Source organism: Strix aluco, chromosome 3, assembly GCF_031877795.1.
Source record: "Strix aluco isolate bStrAlu1 chromosome 3, bStrAlu1.hap1, whole genome shotgun sequence".
Lineage (NCBI taxonomy): Eukaryota > Metazoa > Chordata > Aves > Strigiformes > Strigidae > Strix > Strix aluco.
In genome coordinates, this window is record NC_133933.1 from 106,136,020 (window position 1) to 106,161,302 (window position 25,283).

Genomic DNA, 25,283 nt, shown 5'->3' on the forward strand with positions numbered 1-25,283 from the left:
TTCTCCAAGCCCTGTGATGTGCCCATTGTATCACCTTCAGCAAATCACTTTTCCTTCTTTCTGTACAGCAGCACACATCAAAACACACACACAGACAACTATCATTTGAAAATTAGTGTGTGTAAAGCTCTAGAAAAAGCAAATGAATAATAGTATAAAATTGTAATCTATTATTCAAAATGCAAGAGCTCATTCAGCTGAAGTGTTTCTTTCCAACAATAATTTTAATTAGCTCTTCAGCCCAGCAGACTTTATACAACTGTAATTGCTCTTTCATACTGGTCAACACAGATGCAGCTAAGCATGGTGAAAAGTAACTAAAGCTAACCTTTAATTTCCTCCTTTGCAAAGGGAGAGCAAAATACCTTGCCTGTTATGTTTAACTGATTTAATTAAATGCAGTTTGACTAAATGGTCATAAAACATCAGACCCTAAGGCAACCTGGGTCTCTAAATCATATTTTAGTGTCACTGACCCCCTTAAAGCCCTTCTTTGCTCCTGTCTTCTAAACCTCCTAGAAAGCAACATCTTCCAAGCTAAAAACACCTACGTTGTAACGTCCCAAGTTGCTCTAGGCCATCACCCATGCACAAACCTCCAGGCAGGCAGTCCCACACCCAGACTTCCAGCTACTCCCTCAGCAGGTAATCACCATTTCCTTTACTGTGCGGATTAATCAGAAAGGACCCAGAAATATTGCTGTTGATTTTGCACAGCTTTTTTTGTAGTACGAATCACAGAATCATTTAGGTTGGAAAAGACCTTAAAGATCATCCAGTCCAACCATTAACCTAATATTGACAGTTCTCAACTACACCATATCCCTCAGTGCTATGTCAACCCGACTCTTAAACACCTCCAGGGATGGGGACTCCATCACCTCCCTGGGCAGCCCATTCCAACGTCTAACAACCTGTTCTGTAAAGAAATGCTTTCTAATATCTAGTCTAAACCTTCCCTGGTGCAACTTGAGGCCATTACCTCTTGTCTTATCGCTCATTACTTGGTTAAAGAGACTCATCCCCAGCTCTCTGCAACCTCCTTTCAGGTAGTTGTAGAGGGCGATGAGGTCTCCCCTCAGCCTCCTCTTCTCCAGACTAAACAACCCCAGTTCCCTCAGCCCCTCCTCGTATGACATGTGCTCCAGACCCTTCACCACCTTCGTTGCCCTTCTCTGGACACGCTCGAGTAATTCAATGTCCTTTTTGTAGTGAGGGGCCCAAAACTGAACACAGTAATCGAGGTGCGGCCTCACCAGTGCCAAGTACAGGGGTAAGATCACTTCCCTGTCCCTGCTGGCCACGCTATTTCTGACACAAGCCAGGATACCATTGGCCTTCCTGGCCACCTGGGCACACTGCTGGCTTGTGTTCAGTCAGCTGTCAATCAACACCCCCAGGTCCCTCTCTGACTGGCAGCTCTCCAGCCACTCCTCCCCAAGCCTGTAGCGCTGCTGGGGGTTGTTGTGGCTGAAGTGCAGCACCTGGCATTTGGCCTTATTGAAGCTCACACAGTTGGCCTTAGCCCATCGCTCCAGCCTGTCCAGATCTCTCTGCAGAGCCTCCCTACCCTCGAGCAGATCAACACTCCCACCCAACTTGGTGTCATCTGCAAACTTACTGAGGGTGCACTTGATCCCCTCGTCTAGATCATCCCTAAAGATGTTAAACAGGAGTGGCCCCAAAACTGAGCCCTGGGGGACACCACTCATGACCGGCCGCCAACTGGATTTAACTCCGTTCACCACCACTCTTTGGGCCCGGCCATCCAGACAGGTTTTTACCCAGCAAATCGTGTGCCCATCCAAGCCACGAGCAGCCAGTTTTGCCAGGACAATGCTGTGGGAAACAGTGTCAAAGGCCTTACTAAAGTCAAGGTAAACTACATCCACAGCCTTTCCCTCATCCAATAAGCAGGTCGCCCTTTCGTAGAAGGAGATCAGGTTTGTCAAGCAGGACCTGCCTTTCATAAACCCATGCTGACTGGGCCTGATCATCTGGTTGTCCCTCATGTGTTGTGTGATGGTACTCAGGATAAGCTGCTCCATCAGCTTCCCGGGCACCAATGTCAAGCTGACAGGCCTGTAATTTCCTGGATCATCCTTCCGACCCTTCTTATATATGGGCGTGACATTGGCCAATTTCCAATCTGTCGGGACCTCCCCGATCAGCCAGGACTGCTGGTAAATGATGGAAAGCGGCTGGCGAGCACCCCAGCCAGCTCCTTCAGCACCCTCGGGTGTATCCCATCTGGTCCCATAGACGTGTGTGTCTATGTGATGCAGCACGTCACTTCCTATCTCCTCCTGGATTGTGGGGGAGTCGTTCTCCCAGTCTCTGTCCTCTGGCTGAGGAGGCTGGATTCCCTCAGTACAACCAGTCTTGTTATTAAAGACTGAGGCAAAGAAGGCATTAAGCACCTCAGCCTTTTCCTCATCACTTGTTACCATGTTTCCTCCTGCATCTAGCAGGGGATGGAGGCTCCCTGGTCTTTCTTTTGCAGTTGACATACTTATAGAAACATTTCTTGTTGTCCTTGATTGCTGAAGCCAGATTAATTTCTAACGGGGCTTTAGACCTCCTGATTTCCACCCTGCATACCTCACAGCATCTTTGTAATCACTGTGAGTGGCTAGTCCCTTCTTCCAAAGGCTGTAAACTCTCCTTTTCTCCCTGAGTTGCAGCCAAAGCTCCCTGTTTATCCAGGGTGGTCTTCTCTGTCACCAGCTTCTCTTACAGCACCTGGGGACTGCCTGCTCCTGAGCCATTAAGACTTCCTTCTTAAAGAGTGTCCAGCCTTCCTGGACCCCTATACGCTTCAGGATCGTCTCCCAAGGGATCCTGTCAAGCAGGTGCCTAAACAAATCAAAGTCAGCCCTTTGGAAGTCCAGGATGTCAGTTCTGCTTAGCCCTCTCCTGGCTTCTCTAAGAATAGAGAACTCTATTATTTCATGATCGCTGTGCCCTAGTCGGCCTCCAACTGCCACATCATCCACCAGTCCTTCCCTGTTCACAAAGAGTAGGTCCAGCAAGGCACCTTCTCTGGTCAGTTCAATCACCAGCTGCATCAGGAAGTTCTCCCACACATTCCAGGAATAATATCGTCAGGCTTGTCATCTGGTCTTGCATAGAAGGCAGTCAAGGACTGGCAAAATTAGACTGAAAAACTTTAAGGCTGATTGCAAATGAAAATTAAAAAAAAAAAAAAAACCAACGTCTGGTGTTGTATAGCATGCGCTTGGGCCACTTATCAAATACTTTGGCTGTCAGAAGATACCCTGGAAAATGGGAGACTTCAGACCAAGTCAAGCACCTGTAGATACAGAAAAATATCTGCACCTGAACTTAAGTCCTTACAAGGTCATAGGACCTATGAATTCGTATGTAGAGTATCCATACTAATGTATACACAGAGATATTCATGAATGCTGATGTACATAATATATGCTTATACAATGTCGTGATATTTCTGCCCAAGAAAAAGACTGCACATTGCTTAGTCACATTAGTTTAACAGCAGTGAGGCACAACAGATACCAGTTTTCCAGTCCTTTTTTGAACAAGTCCATCTCAATTATTCAGTGAGAAATTGAAAGTTAACCTGAATTTATTCTTTTTCCTGTAAAAGATTCTTGCAATTTCAGCCCTGCAAAAGAGTCCCAGAATGCTGCTGTCATCCTCACAGCAGTCTTGGAGCATAGTCTCATTAATGTGGATGACATAATTCCCCTCATTTTCTTTTCCCAGAAGCTGCACCTATCAGTAAGCAGGTGTAATTTTCAAATCAAGCACTGAGAATAGAAATAAATCACTATTTGCATCTGTCAGAGCTGAGAGATCAGCCTTGTGGGATGATGCTAGCAAGGAACTTCAGTTTTACAGTAGTATACACCAGTCATTTGCCCTTTGGTTTCTTGAGATATCTGAGTGGTTGAGGGCTAGAGGGATTTCAGCCAGACCAGCTCCCTCCCCACAGAGCTCAGCTCACATGTGGTGAAGTTTCGCTGCCACACCACTGAGCACTGTCAATCCTGCCCTCAACACCACAGGAGGATCGAGCCCGTGTGGTGTTGTCGCCACAGATGGGCACCTCAGCAGTTCTCCTTTCAAAGATGCATTGCAAAGCAAGTTTGGTAACACACCAGTGATACTGTTGCAAGCAATATATTTTGGGAGCAGGTAGTGCCCAGCATCACATCTGTGTCTATACATATCCCTGCAGGTGTCTTCTAATGGGCCATTATTTTTGTACAGTGAACTATTGAGTGACTCCAGGAAAATATATGTGTCAATAAAACATATGTCGTAATATCAGGAAATCATAGGCTGTTGAAGGCTGTTGAAGAAAACCAGGGGATGTTAATAGATGTGTCCAAAAATAAAGCACAAAATAATAACCTAAGCCTTAAAAGTGCAAGTATAGGATAGGGGCCATAGGGCTACAAGCACAAATCATTAATAACCAGTTATTACTCACTACAGGAACGCAACCTTGTGCACCAGTATTGAGGACAACAGAGGAAGCAAAGGACTAGTATCCAGCATATGTAAAATGTATCAAACATGGTAGAATTTGGATATAGAATTTGCTGGCAATGAAGTAAGAACAAGTAAGTGAACTGTTAGCAAACACATAAAAATAACTCCAAGTGGGCTAAAAATGCAGGGGAAGTAAGCCCCACCATCAACATCATACATCCTCCTGCAAACACCGCAGATGCTGGCAGCTTCCATAAAAATGCATAGGAAAAAAAGAAGAGGTAGAAATGAGAAAGTTTGTCTAGGTCAGTTTTAATTGTATAGTTATTGGGAATGAGCTGTAATAATTGGACCATCTGGACTTTTAAGTGTGACTATCACTGTAGCTGGACTAATAAGCATCATATAAGCCCTGTGTACATGTGAATTTGTGTGCATTTGTGTGAACAGTACAATGAGGTGGTGCTAAGAGAAAACAGTAGATTGAAAAGAGGGTAAGTATGAGAGGTAGTGCATGAAAGTCCCTCCCAAACTAATAAGATAGGAGATTAGTGGTCCTGTTGAATACACAAGAAATAATAACTTCAGAATACCAAGAGTCAGCCCAATCTGCCCAAGGCCACCAGGACACAATGGCATCAGCAATGAACAAGTTGGATGCCATCCAAGAAGGCTGTAGGTGCTATATATGGACAAAGACTGCAGGACACAAGAAACAAGAGGCCCCCAACATAACTTTTGGACCACTAACCTAGAAGCCAAAGGCATAGGAGTACAACCTTCTGCTTCTGCACAAAGGGTTTCCCTCCCAGCTGTGGCTCCAGCTGGGTAGCTATGAGTTAGTGCATGAGCGTATGAGAGACCTGCATGAGTCACTAAATGCATCGTGTGAGTAATTATCTGCTGTTAATAAGAACAGCCTCATTCTCTTAATGATAATAGCTTGGCTAATAAAAAGTGTTCTGATAAATATTGGCTGTGATGAGTGCCTCCTCCAACTTGACCCCCTGTCAGGGAAAAGGGAATTGACAACATTGTAACGCTGTGATTAGACTGTTAATACTTCAATTATATTAACTACAAATTTTTGCATCTCTATGTGTGTTTCTCTAGCTCACGTAAGTTGCATAAGGCATCTGGTCTTGCACCCCATCCTTGAGGCTTGGTGGTGATTTGGATGCAGCAGATGAGATCGAGCATTTCCCACTTGTGCAACTTTTCTGCTCATTTTTGAAGAACTGCCTTCCTGCTTTGTTTACACACAACTGAAGGAGGACTGGTACAGTCTCACTTTAGCAGTTGAGTTATGCTTTAAATAGCTCCAAGTTAACAGTTGCGTGTGAAATCCCTCATGGACTATGATGAGGATGAGCTGGATACTGGGATTCTCAGTGCTTCACTGTGAACCTGCTGTTAGCAAGAGTGCTTTAGCAGTATTTCGGCATATGTAACAGCACTGGAGGTCTCTCTAAGTTTCCCCAGGTATAACTCTATACAAAAAATTTCAACACAGAGTGTGAACACCCCTATCATCCAAGTCTAACAGCAAGAAATGAATGACTGTGACTTTTTATACCACAGTCACCTGGTATTGTAGCACTCACTCTAAAAATATTCTCCTCAAACCTGAAGGACTACAGGTTCAGGCTCAAATTCATTGTCACTGTCAGCACTATCAGTAAAGAAAACTGTCTCTTTCCAGGAGAGGATAAAAGACAGTTTCAAACACTGGGAGGTCTCTCCCCCCCTAGAGACTTCAGCTACCTCTGGGTGACTTGAACGTGTCCATTTTCTCTGCCCCAGGTTAATAGATCCTCTCATTACCTGCTGCCCACAGATACAACCAACCAGCTCCACCTGCCCTTACCAAAACATCAAAAAGCAGAGAGATGCTGTTACTCACGCATTTCCGGTAGGTACCATAGGCATATGTTCTCCACTGACAGCTGTCTCATGCATTTTGACTGTTTCTGGTTCCCTAAAAGTTTCCTTCTCCTCTCATTTCCCTCTTCTATTACTTCTCTCTGTTCTCAGCTAAAGAATGTTAAAAATATGTTTAATTTTTTGATATCTTTTTCAGGTTAGTTTTAAAAAATATTTTAATTTTTGAAAACTGTAAAAAGTAAGGGGGTTTGAGTGTTAAAACATTTTGACTGAGTTTGGTTTAATTGGAAAGTAACTTTTCATTTAAAAATAATTGATCTGACAGGGGAAAAGAAAAGGTTGATGTGATTTCCTCTTGGCAGCACAGATTCTATCAAGTTGTCTCCTGTGTTGGTTTCTTCCATTATTATTATAAAACTTTCATGTTTATTTCTTTTAAATCTCTGAAGCATGACATTTTCAATAGATGCCTCTTTTCCCAAACTGCTACATCTTGTGTCCAGGCATTTGTCTTGCTAAGGAGCTATATTTTTGGAGCAGGAATCCAAAGGATATAAAGAAACACATAGGGCTGTACAACTTAAATTTTCAAAGGCTATGCACCTGGCACCCACATATCAATGATAGATAATAGCAATCTTTCACGTTTCAGAGTTATCTCACTAATTGATCATGACATACTCTCAAATATGATTTTCAAGATCCGAAAAACCATCTGGCATCTGGATTTATCAGTCTTTTGATCAATCAGAAAAAAAAAGAGGTTGTTTTTTTTTTAAAAAAAAAAAAGAGATGCTTTCATAGATTTCATGAAGTGAAAATTAAAACCTTAGTCTTTATCCACTCTTATATGACCAGACCAAAAACTTCTAGTTTATCTGCTGTTATTTTTTTCTGCTGCCATTCCAGCAGACATTTTACAGCAGTGAAAGTCTTATAATACCAGCTATTTCCATAAGGAAGAGAACAGAGTTCTCATTAATGATACATTAGCGATACACAGAGTATTTTGGAAATATCAGACACTAAATTCTCAGCTTTTTAACCAACCATAGGAGGAGGCATTTGGTATTTTAATCATTAAGAAATGGATTATTTCATCCTGTATAATCAGCAATAGGCTTCCCATCAGAAGCCGCAACACCCTTTACAGTCCTCTGTGCAAGAGACTTAATGAAAAATCAATACGAGCCCACCTACCACCATTCTTACCTGTCCTCTGCTAATAAAACTCAGTGGGATGATAATTCAGATGCCTTTTTCCCCAGGCTGCTGTCTGTAGTACGTAGAGCACAGTTGGGAGATAAATTAAAGAAGAACATAAAAAAGCAGTGAAGAAATGTGTGTGATAAAACTGAAGAAGAGGTCAAATTTTCCCCTTCTCAGCAAGGACTTTCAGAGATCCTTTTAATGAGCTGTTTTCTGAGTAGGTCTGTGTGGGCCCAGAAGAATGCTGGCTACAAAGGGTGATTATTCTGGCACTCAGCTACTAACAAACAAGGTAAAGCTAAATGGCTGTTGGCTTCTTCTGCATGTTCAGAGGAGGGCAGAATGATAAACTTAGGATGTCATTTTCTTCTCTGTGCTAATCATTAAAAAGCAGCTGTCTTTAAACATTTATCTTGAGCTTTCCCAGATGTCAGTAATGCTGCATCTTTAAGACAATCAGTCATTTCCATACAACTTTATCTATGGAAGAATAGCTACACTTGTTCCAATTAAGTAATTTTATTTTTCCAACAAAAGCTTTTGTGTGAAGAATTGTCATTTTACAAACTTGACTTTGTCTCATCAAACAAAAAACATTTTGAGTTTTGCACTCTGGCATAATCATTCAGCTAAATACAGTCATGTACCATTCCTCAGATATTTTAGAGTGTAGGAGAAAGAATAGGAGTAAATTTTCCACAGCAGACTGTACATTTTGTACCAAGAACGAGCATAATTTCTTTAGCAAACAAATCTGGGCAGCCTGCAAACTGAAATCTATACTTTGCTTCAGGCTTCCTTTGCAGCCCTGAGTAAGTGCCTATAACCTTGTTATACTAAAACATTCTGACAGTCCATGGGTAACTGCAACTTCTTCATCATATATTCCCAGATATCCTACATCCACATTACATTATTTGGCTAGTTTTAGTGAAGGTAACATGTATAATTAGCACGTGGCAGCCTTAACTTAGGACAACTCTCACCTCTCCCGTTTCTGTACCTAGGGATGACAATGACATCTATCAAAGCTCCCATATGAGTCCAGCCAAGCAGCTCTTCATAACTAGGACTATCCCATTCAGATGGCCGTCTTTACCTAAGTCAAGTTCTGGTTTTGCCCTGCAAGTCATATTCCTGCCAGAACAGAGATATAAATGATGTTGTTTACTTCCAAATCAGGTTTTCCTTCTTTCTAGTCTTATATTTCAATGTCAATTAACAGATCTACTGACCAGTGATTCTTTCCTTCCTCTTTTTATGTTGTCCTTACTAATCTCTTATCACCTAGGTTTCTCTCGGTCACTCTCCATTTCAGTTTGCAATCTACTTTTAAGTTATGGGAAACAGAGTTTACAAGATCTGACGCAGACTTCTAGAAAAGTGAGAAAACACAGTGTATTTAGGTTCAGTTTCATGACCAATTATGCTACTTAGGTCAGGCTTCTAAGAAGACTCTTCCAAATTTAAGCAAAACCCTGTCAATATTATAAAGAATACTTTAGACTTTCTGCTGAAAATTTGTAAACAACACTATGTGGATACTATGAACTAACCAAAAGGATCACAGTATTATAAAAAGGGCAGGTGACTTAATTTTAACAAATAAGAATCTGCACATTATCTACTTCCTACCAAGATTTTCTCCAGAAGTTTCCAGTATAAGAATACAGGTGACAATGTAATGGAAAACACTTTTGCATGTAGCGACGAAGAATGTAGATTCAGTACTTGATTCCTACATATTTGTACTTTCATGTCGCATCTTCATTTTAAGCAATTGGATGAAGGCATAGATGTAATAATTGAAACTTCATATTAAAGAAGCACTTGAGTTAGTTTATTGCCAGAACTACAATTTCAGAGATTTTATAAACATTGTTATCACCTTAAAATATTTGAAAGCCGTATTCCCTATAATACCCCCTAATAAACTCAGTACAATCAAGGCTGACCCTGACAGTAATTCCAGTATATTCCATATAGATACTTAAATTACTTTCATCACCAGGGAAAACTAGTTACCCTCAAGATGTGCATTAAGTGCATAACATAAACCACATGGGAAGTATCCTTTCTCTCCTCCTGTCCCGCGTTTTAGCATTTTGATAATGTTAGCAGTGTTCTTAAGTCAAAGTTATCTTGTGCTATGTTTTTGTATTAGCTAAAGACATATACCTTCTGCTTCAAATTGTAAGTTTTATATTCTGTAGCATTTCAAAGGGACCTTTGCTCCTTTTGCCTTAGCAGTAGATGACTCCACAGTCCCCTAAGAGCAGAGCTGCCAGATTCAGGGAGAATGTTGCTTGCTTTCTGCAATATTCTAAAATGTCTGGATTGAGGAGAGTCCTGCAAGACTTCAGAAGAAATGCTGACTTCTTTATACTTTAGACTGTTCTTTGCTGAGAGTTACTTGCAATAAGTCAAGTTTTGAAAACTGAGTGAAAATTAATGTGATTTCTAAACTTGGTCTTAGCTTTGCAAAGGGAAGAAATATATCTTGGATGTCAATTAAACATTATTTCTGTCATTACTACTAATAGAGCAGTACCATTTATCAGCATGTTCCCAATTATAACAATGTACATTATTTCAAAGAGAGACTCAACTTTAAGTTAGACTCAACTTCAAAACTCTGAAAAATAGTTTTATATTTGCACAGTTTGCTACCAACAGAGATTGCTTTCTATTTTTCATCCATCTCCTGAAAAACATGTTTCAGGTGGAAATTAAGATTGCAATTCAAATTATATAAATTAGGAGGTTAATATAAAAGTTAAAAAACATAAAGTGTTTCAGTTATCAGTTTGTTGTTTTGAGATATTAGACAAAGTTTTAATTTACACTAGTATGGATCATTAAACCAGACATCAAATATATATCCTTCATTTAAATTCAACATGAAAGACCCTATGTATTACTTTTTCAGCCCATGTTTTGACAAGTTAGAAGATTTGCAGATAATAAACAGATTTGGACTTAACAAAACTCCTTCCTATGTTTCAGCAAATAACTCTTGTTAGGATTCTTTATCCCCAAAATTATATAAATCCTGTGAATAATATTAAGAAATCACAAGCATTTTTAATAAAGCTCTCACATCTGTATGCACAAAGGCATCATGCAATCTGAAAGCTTCCTAATCAATGTCTTCTGAACAGCTTCATGGGTTTACATAACACAGAAGTATATCTAGTCTCAAACTAAAAAAAAAAAAAATAAAATTTAATAACCCTAAAACTGTAAATCATGCATTAAGAAAATCTTAACAGCAATTTATTGGCAATCCAATGTAATTGTTTTTATGCACACTTTGTACTAAAGCTTCAGGTTATTTTGAAGTTGTCTTAAGTTAGTTTTTAAGAAAAGGGCATTTCTGTATTATTTCTGTCAAATTTTGTCTTTTTCATGGTGTTAGATTTTATGTTCCTACTGACTATGGCTGTTTCCTCAGGAAATAATGTGATTAGGAGCTCAGTCTTGCCAACATTATCCAGCTGAGGTTTTGATTACAGCAGAGACTACAGGTCAATGGGAGAGCTCAGGCACTCAACAAGAGCACAAGGCAGATGTGCCTGCAGGATCAGTCCTCTTCTCTGAAGTGCTTGTTCTCTGACTTTTAAAGAAAGTGTAAGAAATGACATGTATTTTACCAAAAAGCAGTTACCTCATGCAGTACATGTCTTCCAGCTCCAGTCTCTGATTTTGTATCTGCCCTACCCATTAGGTCTTGTTTGTTAACTAGACAGAAATTGGCATGGAGAAAAAAGTTTGAAAGTTAAGGAAATGAAACAAGTTATTTTTGGAAGTGACTCAAAAGCCCTCTTGTACCAAGTACTTGTTTTTCCTCTGCTTCTGAGAGAAGATCCTTGTAGGAAATTACCAAATATATAGTAGCTGGTAAAATTTCATTCATTTAAAAGTTTGCCTTTAATTTCAGCAGAAGTCGTCAAATGCTGTGTTTGTTGCATGTAGTATTGCCTCAGCTGACTCTATATTGCCATTATACATAGGAAATCTCATCTCCTTTGCCATTCTGAAGTGGACCAGGAATTTTTCATTTAAATATTTTCTTCCACATAAAAAAGTCAGTTTGCTTGAACAAAATCTTTCAACAGAACACATTTGCTTTCACTCACTTTTCATCTGGAACGTTCCTTGAATCCAGGATGGACTGACTAGTGGAAACACAGGGGTGGAGAGACAGAACTGCTTTTGAATATGCCTCTCTTTGAAGGACAAGATGGAAACTTACCCCAAGTTTCCTACAGTGCTCATGAATGCTCCAGCTACCAGGCTATTTTCAGATGTACCTTTCTCAGATGTATTTTTCAGCATAAGCTTTGAAAGATGTCTTCCTCCATTAGCATCAGAAAACAAATTGTCAAAGATTGAAACTTTCCTTCAGATGAAGTTTTCTCCCAGCCAGAAATATCAAATCCAGTCATTGAAAGTTATAATGGTGATATGACTTCTCAGGGTCAGGGAAGAAACCAGCACAAAAATCCTGAAGCTAAGGCATTGGGTGAAGGATTTGAGGAGTAACGAGGAGTTTTAGGCAACTTTGAGGACACCATTTGTTCTGCAGCACTTGCTGGCACCTGCCTTTCTCCAGCGAGCAGCTGAGACCCACTGCAGTACCTGAAGTTCACAAACAAGCCAGATGAAGAGTCTGGACTGACTTGTTGTCATCAGCCTTTATTCTTCTTCCAAAATAATGCATTTGAGGAACGCACATGGTCACAGATAGATCTGAAGTAATTTGGCAGGCATTTTTGTCTGGCTTCTTACTAACAATAAGTAAACACACAGTTTAAGGCTGCACTAGCCCATAACTGTTCTTGGAAGAATTCAACAGCAAAAAAGGCTTATACAGAGGATTTCTGCTACAAAAATGAAATCGGGTCTGCTTCAGGGCTCCTTGTCTGCTACAAACTATTTCTTATTCACTACAGTTTCCCTCTGGTTTACTAGAACCTCAAACTTTCATTAGAGCATTTAGGATTAAGAGGCTTTTGGCATGCTTTCTGTAGAAAGTGTGTGTCTGTATGTGCATGTGTTTGTAAAATGGAAGACAGGAGAATGCTACATGGGTGGAGAAGTGTCAAGAATTTAGGATTTGCTTTTGCAAATATCTATGTCAGCAGACTATATACTTGTCCCTAAAATAAATTAGGCCTTGCTCACATGAAACTCTAGAGTTTATAATGATTATCTGGGAAAAATTTAGATTTTGAGCCAGTTTTTTATGAAGTTTTTGAGATCACATAAAAACAAAAATAAAATGTGCTGTGATATGTTTGCACCTGCCTACTTAAAAATACACTTCATTCCATGAAGACTAATTAAAGGCATGATCCCACAAGAATTATGCCTTATCACATCAAAAGATCAAATTCTAAATGATCAGCTTGTTTCAGCCATCATAATTACCAAAGTGGCACGTTTCTGAAGTTGCTTTTCTCATCCAAACTCAGCTTAGCTTTCTTGGAGTGTGTGCACATGACTGAGTCTATTTTAAGAGGTTATTATCTGTCAGTGGAGGTACAGATAATGAACCAACTATCTATGGGCTGTTGGACATCCGCAACTGCAAAATAAAAAAATGACTATGAAGAAAAAGGGTTTATTTAAAAAGCCTACCATTACTTCTACCCTGGGCAGCGTGAGAATGTGTCTCCACGCTAACAAGGAATAACTCGTTTGAATGTGTTAATACAGCATTTGCAATCATGTGACCTCTCACACCTGGTAAAACAAGCCTGAAACATCACAAAAAACTCTTTTTCAGGATTTCTTACTCAGCAGCATTGAATTCCACATCACTTCTATTATATTTAGCTTTCTTTTTGCTGTTTGTCACCATTTAAAAACAACTAATATACAAATACACACTTAGAAAGAATATTCTGGGTAAGAATTTTTATACACTGTATCCCTCATAGCAACTGATTGGTAAGATAAACCCTCTGGTAAGGCTTCACGTTTCTTCTCTATTCAGATTGTGTTCCACGCTTTTGCAGCACCCACACAATGTCCACTAACCAAGTTATCAAACACACACTTTTTGGGAGCCTAATGAGTGCTGGTTCAATGCACAGACTTTTTTTTTTTCCATTACAAAATAATAATATGATTATTGTAAAATAAAAAATAAAAATAAAAAATAAAATACAATTAAAATAAAATAAAATAATCAGAGAATTTTTGAGGAGTATGCAAAGAATGCAATTTACTCACGTCGCAGCAAAAGAGTGCACAAATGTTAGTTTGCTGTTAGATCTTGCCATCACATGTAAAAGATTTTCTAACACTTGACAAAATTCAGTTCAGAATTAAGAATATTTTAAGAACCATTAAAAGGTTCTTAAAATTTTCTGAGGAAAACTGAATCATTCAAGAAAAGTAAAAGCCCATAATAAGAATATTTAGAAAAGAAAATGTTAAAATACCAAGAAAAACTAGTTTGGTATGAAGTAGCACAGATGGATTCATTTAAAAATACACAGAAATTCTACAGAAACATCCATGTAAATAATTAATATTTAGGGCAATGCAGAAGCAGCTAAGGACTAGCTGATCATTAGGTCATGAGAATGAAAAGGACAATTTAGGTCCCTCACTCTGGCCCAGTGAATATTCAGTTAGTTAAACATGAAAGACTTCCATTAGTATAAACTCACACACATACTCTGTGCCTAATGATGAGGTATTGTAATTCTCCTACAAGTGAAGAGATCTGAGCTCAATTCATAATGCTTGCCCCTTTCTCACACTTTTCTCTAGGTGTCAGCTATCAGTCACAGCCTGAGACAGGACACTGGACAAGACGGGACTCTGGTTGATCCAGCATGGCAGTTTCTATAGTCTCATTCTCATAAGAAACTGATATCTAGTTTAGAGGCCTAAATTTGGAAAGAGTCACAGCTGAGAATGCTGAACAAGGCGAGCTGCTTCCCTGTGGCCCAACGTCAAATGCTTACTGCTATTAAGGGCCCAGGGTTTAGGCCCTTTTGTACAGCTGACTTTTCCTGATAGTTCCCCGAGGCAGCTCCCTATCATGACTTTGGGGTGATAACTTCCTTGGGTCATTACTGCAGATAGATCTGAGCAGCCCCTTCTTAAGCTCCTGAGCTCAGGAGGCCTGAGCCAGACTAGGTCAGCAGCCATGCAAAGCTCAAGCTAATTGTGTAACACATCACTTAATAAGTAGAGCACAGATCTGTGCTAACCAAATGACTCATCTTCCACACCAAAGTGGCTCCCATCCAGACAGTGGGAAGCATGGTGGGAGGTGCTTGCATCCTTTCCTTTAAACATGGTCCCACAAGCTGTAGAGGGAGCATGCACACAGCACTGCCCAGTGATTTCAAGAGACCCCACAGCACTTGAAGATTAATGCTGTAAAAGCAATGCTGGACTAAGAGTAACTGCAGTTCCACCCCAAATGACTCACAGGTCCCAGCAAGCAACTCTCAGTTCTTACAAAATATCTTTTCTGTTCAAATTTCTTGCACTCCTGGACTGTTGATGCTCTAGAGAAAGCCCTTTGCTTACTTTATCCTTTCATAGTACCTACATGGTGAAAATAAAATAAAAATCTATGGCCAAATGAATTCCAATGATATCTGGAGTGGTAAATCATCATGGACTCATGCAAATTAAACCCTCACAGCTCAGATTCTCACCATCCATTCAGAGTTTGTGCCCGTTATATTCCCCTCAAATTCCTGTACTTTGAAGGGTCATGCAGTTTGCAGTGCATATTTTCCAGAACATCCCTGTTAAATCAGCCTACAATTCTGATACCAGTCAGTCACGTTCAGAAGTTAGCATCCTCTAATTCATTCTAAATTGCAATCAAATGATTAGCACATTTTAAAGATACATCAGTCATTACATAAGTAGTACCACAATTCCATTTTAAACATAAAATGCATGTTTTCCCAGACATTTAATTTTGATGGAAATATCCAAAATTAATTTGTAGTCTTTGCAAGAGGAAAAAGCCTTGAATGACGTGGAATCTGTTCACAACATCTTGAATTGCTGGCAATGAAATTAATTGTATGATAGTCTCTCATAAAAAAATGTTACCTATAAGTATTTCATATCCAAACCAATAAATGATATCTCTATCAATAAAAATAAAATCAGATTATTGCTTTCTGAAGGAGATGTTAAGGGCAATGCTAACAAGTGAACTGAAGCAATACACAATAATCGTACTCCTGTCAAGGAATGAAGAAGTCGAAATGATATGTATGTTAATACATGTCAAATTTATTATAACATCAAATCAGAGTCCTAGGTCAATGTTTTATGTAAAAGTGACACTGGTAATAGCAATATCACTTATCAAGATGCGCTAATGTCAGCTTGCTTCTGTCACTGTCTGCAGCTAAAGTGTATAGTGATAATGCACTACATATGCTACCCTCCTCTCTCTGCCAACATCAACTTAACATATGTCAAATCTTTCTAGAAAGCACTGATCAACATGCTCTACTACAGAAAGCTGAGATACCAAGGCTATCTAACTTAAGAACCTGATGAATAAATAATAAACCTTCAAGCATTACAAGCAAACTAAGATTCCTCCAAATGTAGGATGTCAGTCAGAGGGACCCTGACAGGCTTGAGAGGTGGCCTGTGCAAACCTCATGAAGTTCAACAAGGCCAAGTGCAAGGTCCTGCACATGGGTTGGGGCAATCCCAAGTACAAATACAGGCTGGGCGATGAGTAGACTGAGAGCAGCCCTGTGGAGAAGGACTTGGGAGTAGTAGTGGATGGAAAACTGACTATGAGCCAGCAATGTGCACTCACAACCCAGGAACCCAACCATATCCTGGGCTGCATCAAAAGAAGCATGATCAGCAGGCCAAGTTAGGTGATTCTCCCCCTCTACTCCCCTCTTGTGAGACCCCACCTGCAGTACTGTGTCCAGCTCTGGGGGCCCCAACATAAGAAGGACATGGACCTGCTCAAGAAGGTCCAGGAGGGCCACAAAGATGATCAGGGGGCTGGAACACCTTCCCTATGAGGACAGACTGAGTTGGGGTTTTTCAGCCTGGAGAAGAGAAGGGTCTGGGAAGACCTTATAGAAGCCTTCCAGTACTTAAAGGGGGCCTACAGGAAAGATGGGGAGGGACTTCATCAGGGAGTGTAGTGATAGGATGAGGGGTAATGATTTTGAACTGAAAGAGGGTAGATTTAGATTAGATATAAGCAAAAAATTCTTTACTGTGAGGGTGGTGAGACACTGGAACAGGTTGCGCAGAGAAGCTGTGGATGCCCCCTCCCTGGAAGTGTTGAAGGCCAGGTTGGACGGGGCTTTGAGCAAACTGATCTAGTGGAAGGTGTCCCTGCCCATGGCAGGGGGGTTGGAACTAGGTGGTCTTTAAGGTCTCTTCCAACCCAAATCATTCTGTGATTCTATGATTACAGAAGACTGGTAATGATTGCAGTTGGATATTCAAATCGGTTTTATATTACAAAAATACCCCAGCTTTGTAGTACTACATATAGCACCTATTAAAAATAATGGCAGTATAATAGAAATATTTGAGTATGGGTACAAGTTACTCCAGGGGACATTCCAATGGACACAAGAGGAAAATTTTTCACAATGAGAACAATCAGCCACTGGAATAATCTCCCCAGGGAAGTGGTGGATTCCCCAACATTGGACACTTCTAAGATTCAGCTGGACAGGGTGCTGGGCCATCTTGTCTAGTCCGTGCTTTTTCCAAGAAATGTTGGACCATATAATCCTTAAGGTTCCTTCCAACCTGGTATTCTATAATTCTATGATTATCTACACATGGTCTTGAAATCATATAACAGATTTATTCCCAGTGAAGGTTTTATAAGTTAAAGAACCATAGCAGAAGTATGCAAGAGACATGTACGTTTTTCATTGTCAATGAAGGAGACAAAAAAAGCCTTTTGTACCATCATTCTAGCCTAACCACTGTTTTCCAACTGTGACCACCTTCATAAAATAAAAATACCACTTAAAAAAATTCATATGAACGATAGCAGCTTTTCTGTGTCCAAGTATCAGCTTCAGGAAAGACTAGTCCCTAAATCTCTAACAACTTGGAAATAGTCTTTTGTATCTCATCTCTACTTAAATGAGCTCCAGTGAACATTGCCTACAGCAGTGGTAGTAGATGCTCACATCACAGTCACTAACCAGCATGTTCGTGTATCACTCAAACAGAAGGGTGCCAACATAGTGATGTATCTGCCCAAATCAGTGAATGAGTTCTGAGGTGGGGAGAGGTGGAGTGGAAATGCTGGGACTAGAGGTGCCTCTGAGATTTTCACTATTAATTTCAGTGAAGAAAGAACATGTGCCCAAATTTCATACACAGTACTTCAATGAAAATGTTTATGCAAGGTCAAATGGAGATCTGTTGTTCTTGCCTTCTCTAATGAGAAAAGAAAGCACAGGGTGGACTTGGATTGTGTTTTGTCATATGATTTTTCTCTACTTAGATACTAATTTTCCTTTAACTATGACATTATTGTAGGGGGATCTTCTAATGGAAACCTAGTCAAATCCTGGGCAAGGTCCTCCCAGATCATGAGACAGAAGACTACACTGTAAACAAGACTAGACATTATTACTGTGCAACATTCAGGACGAGATGTAAAATATATGTTATAGCTTAATCTTTATATGATCCTCCACAATAACTACCTTTTTATTATTTTTTTTGGCATGAATATCCATCTCCTTAATTAAGACATATGACAGGTACTGAAAGATTTGAAGACTCACTGATAAAGTTGTTAACAATACTATTACTTCAAGAAGTTGATATTTTAAAGAGTTTTAATGCAGTCAACTTGCAAGATACTTTCTCTACACTGTCCAAAATTAGGAACAACATGTTTTGTGACGACTGGAAGTACATCATAATTAGTATAGAAGGTCAAAATTAATGTATTAACTTGTCATATTCTAAAATGGCTGCTTGACCACTAAAAAACTAACTTACTAAGTTCGTATGAATAAATTACATCAGTAGTCTTTGTGCATCTAAGACCAGGTTTTACATTTACAGTGATTAGCATAAGGTTAATCTCCATCAGTCAACTGCAACTGTAATAAAATACACTGAAAGCCCTTGAGTTTACCATGTGCAATACTGCAAAAGCAATTATATTTCTCTGTTATGGAAGTAAAGTTTTTTGATGACAGCCAGCCAAGTTCATTCCTAGTGATACAGAATACCAACGGTATAAAGGCAATAGCCTCAGTGATCTGTCTATCCGTTATCTCCAAACAGAATCCATTTCATGTTTATATACATGTAAATATGTATAAATATTACTGCACCCTGTTGAACCTTAATTCTCTAAAAGCATTTCCAGAAAACATACTTGATCCATGCAATAAGTACCATAACGAAACAAAACTTTAAATTAAACCAAATAACCTCAAACCTGACAAATGACATGACACGGAGAAAAGGAAATGTTAATGATACTGTATTTTTGAATCAGTCCCCATGATTTGTAGGCAAATCCTAAACTGTACATCAAACATGATATAGAAAGAAAGTAGCAAATTACTTTCTAACCACAAAATCACCATATTAACTCATTTGGGATGGATAATCACAAAAGAAAACCAAAACTTTGTTCATTAGCACAAATCACTGAGAGTATCTGATGAGGCCTGGGTTAAGCTAGTGATCGCCTTTAAGCTAGTGATCTCCTAGTGGTACACTTCAGCCTTTGTATCATCTATGCTATGTGTTCATATATAGTCCCATATAAAACAGTATATACCATTTGCACCATTCCTGTAGAATACTCTGCTGCAGACCAACAATTTAGGATCCTGTAAAACATTGCAAGACCCTTCTTTTTCTTTAAAGCTGTCTGGATCTATTGGCAGAAGTAAGGAAAAAAAATAAATCTGACACCATTTTTCCTAGAAGAAAGCATTAAAATAATGATGGGGGAAAATTTATAAAGAGCTAAAATTCTGCAGTTGGACAGAATGATTCTTATGGCTTCAGGAAGGCAATGTTTTCCTTTAGCATATACCCCATTTCTAAATATCTTCCTATATCGTATTTAGCATCCAATTAATATCCTCCATGATATCTATAACTTGTTTGATTCAACAAGTATTTGCAATGCTCAAGTATTTTTTCTATTACACCAGGGACGAGGCTGGCAATATATAGATGGTTACAGTACTAACCATTAAGGCAGGTGTGTAATAAAGGCAACTGGTTTTCCTTTTAAAACAAGCTTTCTGAATAAAGTCTGCCTGAAGAAACTTAAACCCATGTATTCCCCAACTACCAGGCAAGAGGCTGTTCTTGCAAGAGGTAATGTTCATTCCCTCTTCTGTTATGGCTACTTTATACTCAGAAAATATTCAGCATTTATGATTGCTTTCTGTCTGCTGACAGTTTGGACACATTCTTAATACAGGATGAGATTTGGGCTTTGGGATCCATCTTAAGATTGGTTTAAACAAATAATTCAGTGACTGGGTCTCCAGGACACTGGAGGGAACCCCCCAGCCCCACCCCAGTAGGATGTCTTATAAAAAGGCTTTTTCTTTGCCCTTGTATTAAAGAGAAATGGCCACCCCATGCATCTCCGTTCTGTGAGATGCGCTTAGATCAAACCCATAGGATCAGAGGACTTGTCAAAATAACTCCTGCTTTCCGCATTCATGATGGAGCTACGGTTTCAGACAGGCACCAAAATACTCAGAGCATACTGTAAAACAGTCACTGAAGCTGAAATTGATGTGTTTGGGAAATTTTAATATGAAAAAGCCTTGAATGCCCTCATGTTGATAGTTGCCCATGACCTGAAGGGAACTAAAAATGAGCTTTTCCAGAATTTTGACTGAGACATTTAAATTCTGTCTGAATCTTACTCTGGATATGAAAGGCTTTTCAGCTCAGGTCCCAGAGTAGGAGACTGTTCCTTGTCTTGCACTGCAGTAAGCTAGCTTGCAACCATGGTCAGCAAAAGATGTTTATTTTTTTTGTCTTTTGCCATCTCTAAGAACTGTGGTATAAATCTGGGAAATAAATAGGAAGATACCAGATTTGTTTTAGAGTAAACAGACTAAAAATAATCTACAAGCCATAATATTACAAGGACTGCTTTGATACAGTGCTGATACATTATCCTAAGGTTTATAGGATCTTCAGAAGAGGGTTTTCAGGGAGGGGGATAAGAGCAACCCAACCCTGACAGCAAGCCAGTCAATGAACGTATGATGCTCTGATATGACAGTACCAAGCACCTCTGCCCGCTGGTGTACAATGGGCCCTGAAGATGCTCAGTACCTCTTGTCAGTTAGAAAACTTGAGATAAATGCTTGTACGTCCCTACCCTAATCCAGATATTCTTTACGCACTTTGCAGAGGAAAGGCTGTGGTACCGAGTAGCAGAAAGGCTGGTCAGCCAGCCTAGGATATTCAATAGCACTTGGTGTCATTTCCATCTCATCTGTCTCTGAAAGCATTGTCAGTAGATTTTGCATGCCTACAAATCTCCTCTCAAAAAACGATGCCCAAGTTCATTAGTCTGTATGTCTGTCTAAAGAAGTAATTCTCAAACACAGCCACCAAGAACCGTATGGGCAGCTGCCGTGTGAATGCTTATTCACTTACAGCTTGGCTTTAACTGTCAAAACTGATATGGCTGTGGATTTGCTGTTATGGTTTGTGCCCTCTCCTTTCTTAAATATTTTTTTCTCCCTACATGGCTATTGACTTCACTCCTGTAATGTTGAATTGAATTTTATCACCAAAGGCAAAGATTTGAATGAGCAGGCTCTGCTTGGGAAAGAACATGCTGGGAAGTCCTTCAGCACTCTGGGAAGTCAGGTACCCCATCAAAGCCTCCACCAGCCCTGCAGGGCATGTGACTGCTTTCTGCTGGCATTAGCAAAGTTTTGGGACTTTTGTCCCAACTGTCCTTACTGTTTGCCAGTAGCATGCATCATGCTAAGACATTGTGTTTGTAAAGATCAGGTTGGGAAGGCAGACAAAAATGAAGATGTCCTTCCAAGACATCCTTTTGGGTCTGTGAATTAAATAAATGGGGATATCTTTTTACAAAGGCAGGGTGGCAGTGTGCAGGGAGGAGGAGGCAGCCAGCCTCATGGTCTCATGCACATTTGGGATCAAGCAGAGGTACAGAATTTTCTAGAGAGCCTGGAAGAGCTCCACATCAGCTTCCAGTAAAACTGATTGATTTTTTTTTATATAAGTTCTGTCCAAAGCAAACTGATGCTAACAGTTTTTCATATAGCTATTTCCACTTCATACTACTTAACTTCACACAACTGATCAGTTGAGCCAGCTTGATTTGCAGAGCCTGTAATCCAGCAAGCAATATGAGAGAAGCAGCAGCTCCCTTTCCAAACCCCACCCTGCCATTCTCACTGCACCTGCAGGCACAGCTCTCCTCCAGCCTGACTCCTTGTGTGCAGGTGGTGTGCTGTCTCCTCAGTGCAACTGTCCAGCTTTTTGCCTTTCCTTACATAACGTAGATTTTTCCCCTGAAGAATTAAGTTTTCTCTGCGTGAAACAGTCTACCAATAAGTATAAACCAGGAAGGAAATCAGATGAATCCTAGGCCAGGTGCAATGAGGCAGATTATCTGGTTAAATTATACAGCTACTAAATGGGTTCATCTGCTATGGGTACCATGGTAGATATCTTTGACATGATTTCATTCCTGTTTCTGTCACTATGTGGCCTTAACCAAGTCACACTTCAGCTTACCCTTGCATATAACGTGTTTGATTTTTTTCTTGTTGAGGAGGCTTCAGTTTTGTACAGTACATCACTCTTGGTGATGCAGCACGGTGTGACTATGTGCATTAATAAGGTCTACCAGGAGAAATGTAACTCAGTCCCTCTCCCTTCCTACAAAGGAATGTCCTTCCTTCTGTATTTTTAGACAGCGTCCTTTGCGAAGTTATTCTTGTTTAAATGAGAAAAGCTACTCTTTCTGTAAAGATTTTATGTTGCAAGGCACTTTTTTCTAAACTGAATTGTTCTGCATTATGATTAGCTAACAGAAATGGAAAACTAAATGAGAACAATCAACTTGCTCCTCTATTGCTGTAATTCCAGTAAATTCTTGCAAGAAATTATGCAGAGTTCCTGCATAATTTTACTGCTTCAATTCAAACTCAATGGAGTATATACACTATGGAGTTAAGCATAATTCAAGCAATGGGAGTAAGACATTTCCACATATTTCTGTCCCTCAGTTTCAGGAAAAAGAAGTAGAAAAGTTCTCTGCAGCCCAAGTGAAACTTTCATTGATTCTTTGAAGGAAGACGAACTGACTGGTCCAATTTGTGAATACATACTAGTTAAGTACTTTTAATCTCCTTCTGACATATTACTACTGAGAGAAAAGCATTTATTAAGTATATGTAATTTATCCCATTAGTAGAAAGACCTTTTCTTCATATTTCTTAATTCTGTTTTCCCAAAACAGAATAAAGTTTCCATGGAGAAAACAGATAGTTCCTTTTATCACACAGCCAATTTTTTTCTGAATATGAGATTGCCCTTTCTCAGGACGTCATGTCCCTTCACATTTTCTTCTTTCCTGACTAGTTACTACTGAATCATAGATACCACCCTGAATTCACAAATAGAGCAAAGAGAGTAACCTTTCAGGACTATTCACTTTGATAAAACAATAAAGGAATTTACAAACTGTGTGGGTTAATTCCACCTCAGTAGTGATGTCTAAATGGCAACATTCCTTACCAGGAAGGGGTTATGGTTATTACAACTCAGAAACTGCAGTACTTAAATTCACATAATTAACAGTATACATTGAATGCTTTCCTAATCATTTTATCCTTTATTGTTCAAGTGAGAAACATGAGCAGAGCCTTGTTAGCTTGCCAAATGTACCGGAAAGAATATTCAGAATGTAATAGAATATTTAACCAGGTTGTGTGAAAGAATGACTTCAGAAAACATGAAAGAAAGACAACAGTGTGCAAGATAATAAATGCTACTGACATACTTAACATGCTGAAAGCCTCTTTCAGACTGAAACCCCCTGTGCTATCAATCAAAAAGAGTGGCTCTTAAAATAGTCTAACACTTTTCACAGGAGTAGGAATGTCACTGGCTATTTCTTGGGTCTTTGCCCAGATTTCAGTCTACATTTCGCAGTATTTTCACTTGTATATATCCTGAACTTCCCATTTAAAATTTTGGTGTGTCAGCTGATACCTCTGTTCCACACCAAAGAAAACTCTGAGCAATGAATGAAATAATTTGAAACACAATAAAATAACATTACAATAATCTGAAAAGCCAAAGTTTCTGCAGACTCAAATTGCAGTTTCCTGTACAGAGAGTTAAGGAAACGTAAGTACTTACCACATCTACATTTGAGCTTGTTCAAGGCTCCATTATGGTCAAAGAAGAGAGAATAGGCACTTCTTACAAAATGATTCATTTCACCTAAGATAGGCATCTAAACTACATCAGAGAATAATGCCCGAGAAGTCCCTATTTCCATCCACTGACTACAGCAGGAGTCTAAACAACTTGCTCTGATGTAAATGCAGCTGTCTAAACTCAGGAGAGATGAATCACAACCTATTGACTAGCCATGTTAACTAAAATAAGAATTTCTAAATTTCCAATTTTAGGGAATGAATATCAGAAAATTAAAGCAAGATCAGACTCTAAATTAGTAGGAAAAAAGTGATTGTAACTCAGAGCCTACCCACTCTTATCTCTTTGATTATTCCTGAAGACTAGCAAGTAGAATATTGAAGTCTTCTGTAGGTCTCAGACACCTAGTTCTTGACTCCTACATCCAAAGTTCATAGCTTAGGTCTTAAATAAACTTAAAATTGTACTCTGACAGTTTCTTTACAATTTCTGTATTGAAATCTCATGCTGGCATCTGAAATTTCTGTGGAAAGGAATGCTGAAATACCAGAACATCCAAGAAATAGGCAATAATGTCTTTTTTGTTTGTTTTGAAGGAAGCATAGCACAAGAATGTCAGAAAACACTACTAGAAACTAAATGTCATTTGATGTTAGTTACAGAAACTGCAAAATTGACGCAAGTCAAATGATAGAGGTTCTTGAATGCTTACCTGTTGGCTCAGTCTAGGATGGCTTATGTCCTCGAATCAATTTTCCTCTCCTATCTTTTCACTGGAAAATAGTTAAAATCAAAATATCATGTCCAGTTACCTAGTGGTATCAAACACTATGGATTTGGCATCAGGATCAGGAAAGACCTGACATCAAAAGGGCAACATCAATCGCAAGGCAGTATGTTTGTGCCAACATGTGGTTTGACAGCAACAGATTCCTCAGCTGTCAGGGAGATCAAATTTTTGGAATGGATTTGAGATGGCAAGCTCTCAGCTAAAGGCGCACTGCCAAGGCATTTGCAAACTGAGGCTCACTATCTCCTGGGTGCAGGGACAAACTCTTCTCTTCCCCTGGCCCTGGGATCATCTCCTGTTCTCCAACCCACTGCACACCACATGCTTGTGAGGATAACATTTACCTGCTACCTTGCTTTAGTTAAAGGAGCAAAGTATTTTTTTCACTTTGCCTTGCTTTTTTGTGTTATCTTTTCTTCTTTTTTGCTAGCTGCCAAACATAAACAAGATAGCATTAATCAAAATGTTCTGAGCAACCTTTTAA

The 25,283-nt window shown here is 39.4% G+C and overlaps 1 protein-coding gene across 12 annotated transcripts in view; it reads right to left on the reverse strand.

Annotated features, from left to right (window-relative positions):
* The window catches only part of MLIP (muscular LMNA interacting protein), a 130,684-nt gene that overhangs the window by 81,950 nt on the left and 23,451 nt on the right, over nt 1-25,283 (reverse strand). The window contains exon 2 of one of the 12 annotated variants that reach the window (XR_012622664.1): nt 24,722-24,782. The exons of 10 other annotated variants lie outside the window; for them this stretch is intronic. The gene's annotated coding sequence lies outside the window, so the exon portion shown is untranslated. Of the gene's footprint in view, nt 1-6,382; nt 6,514-24,721; nt 24,783-25,283 lie in introns of all 12 variants that reach the window. One more of the 12 variants, XR_012622665.1, reaches the window with a different exon arrangement.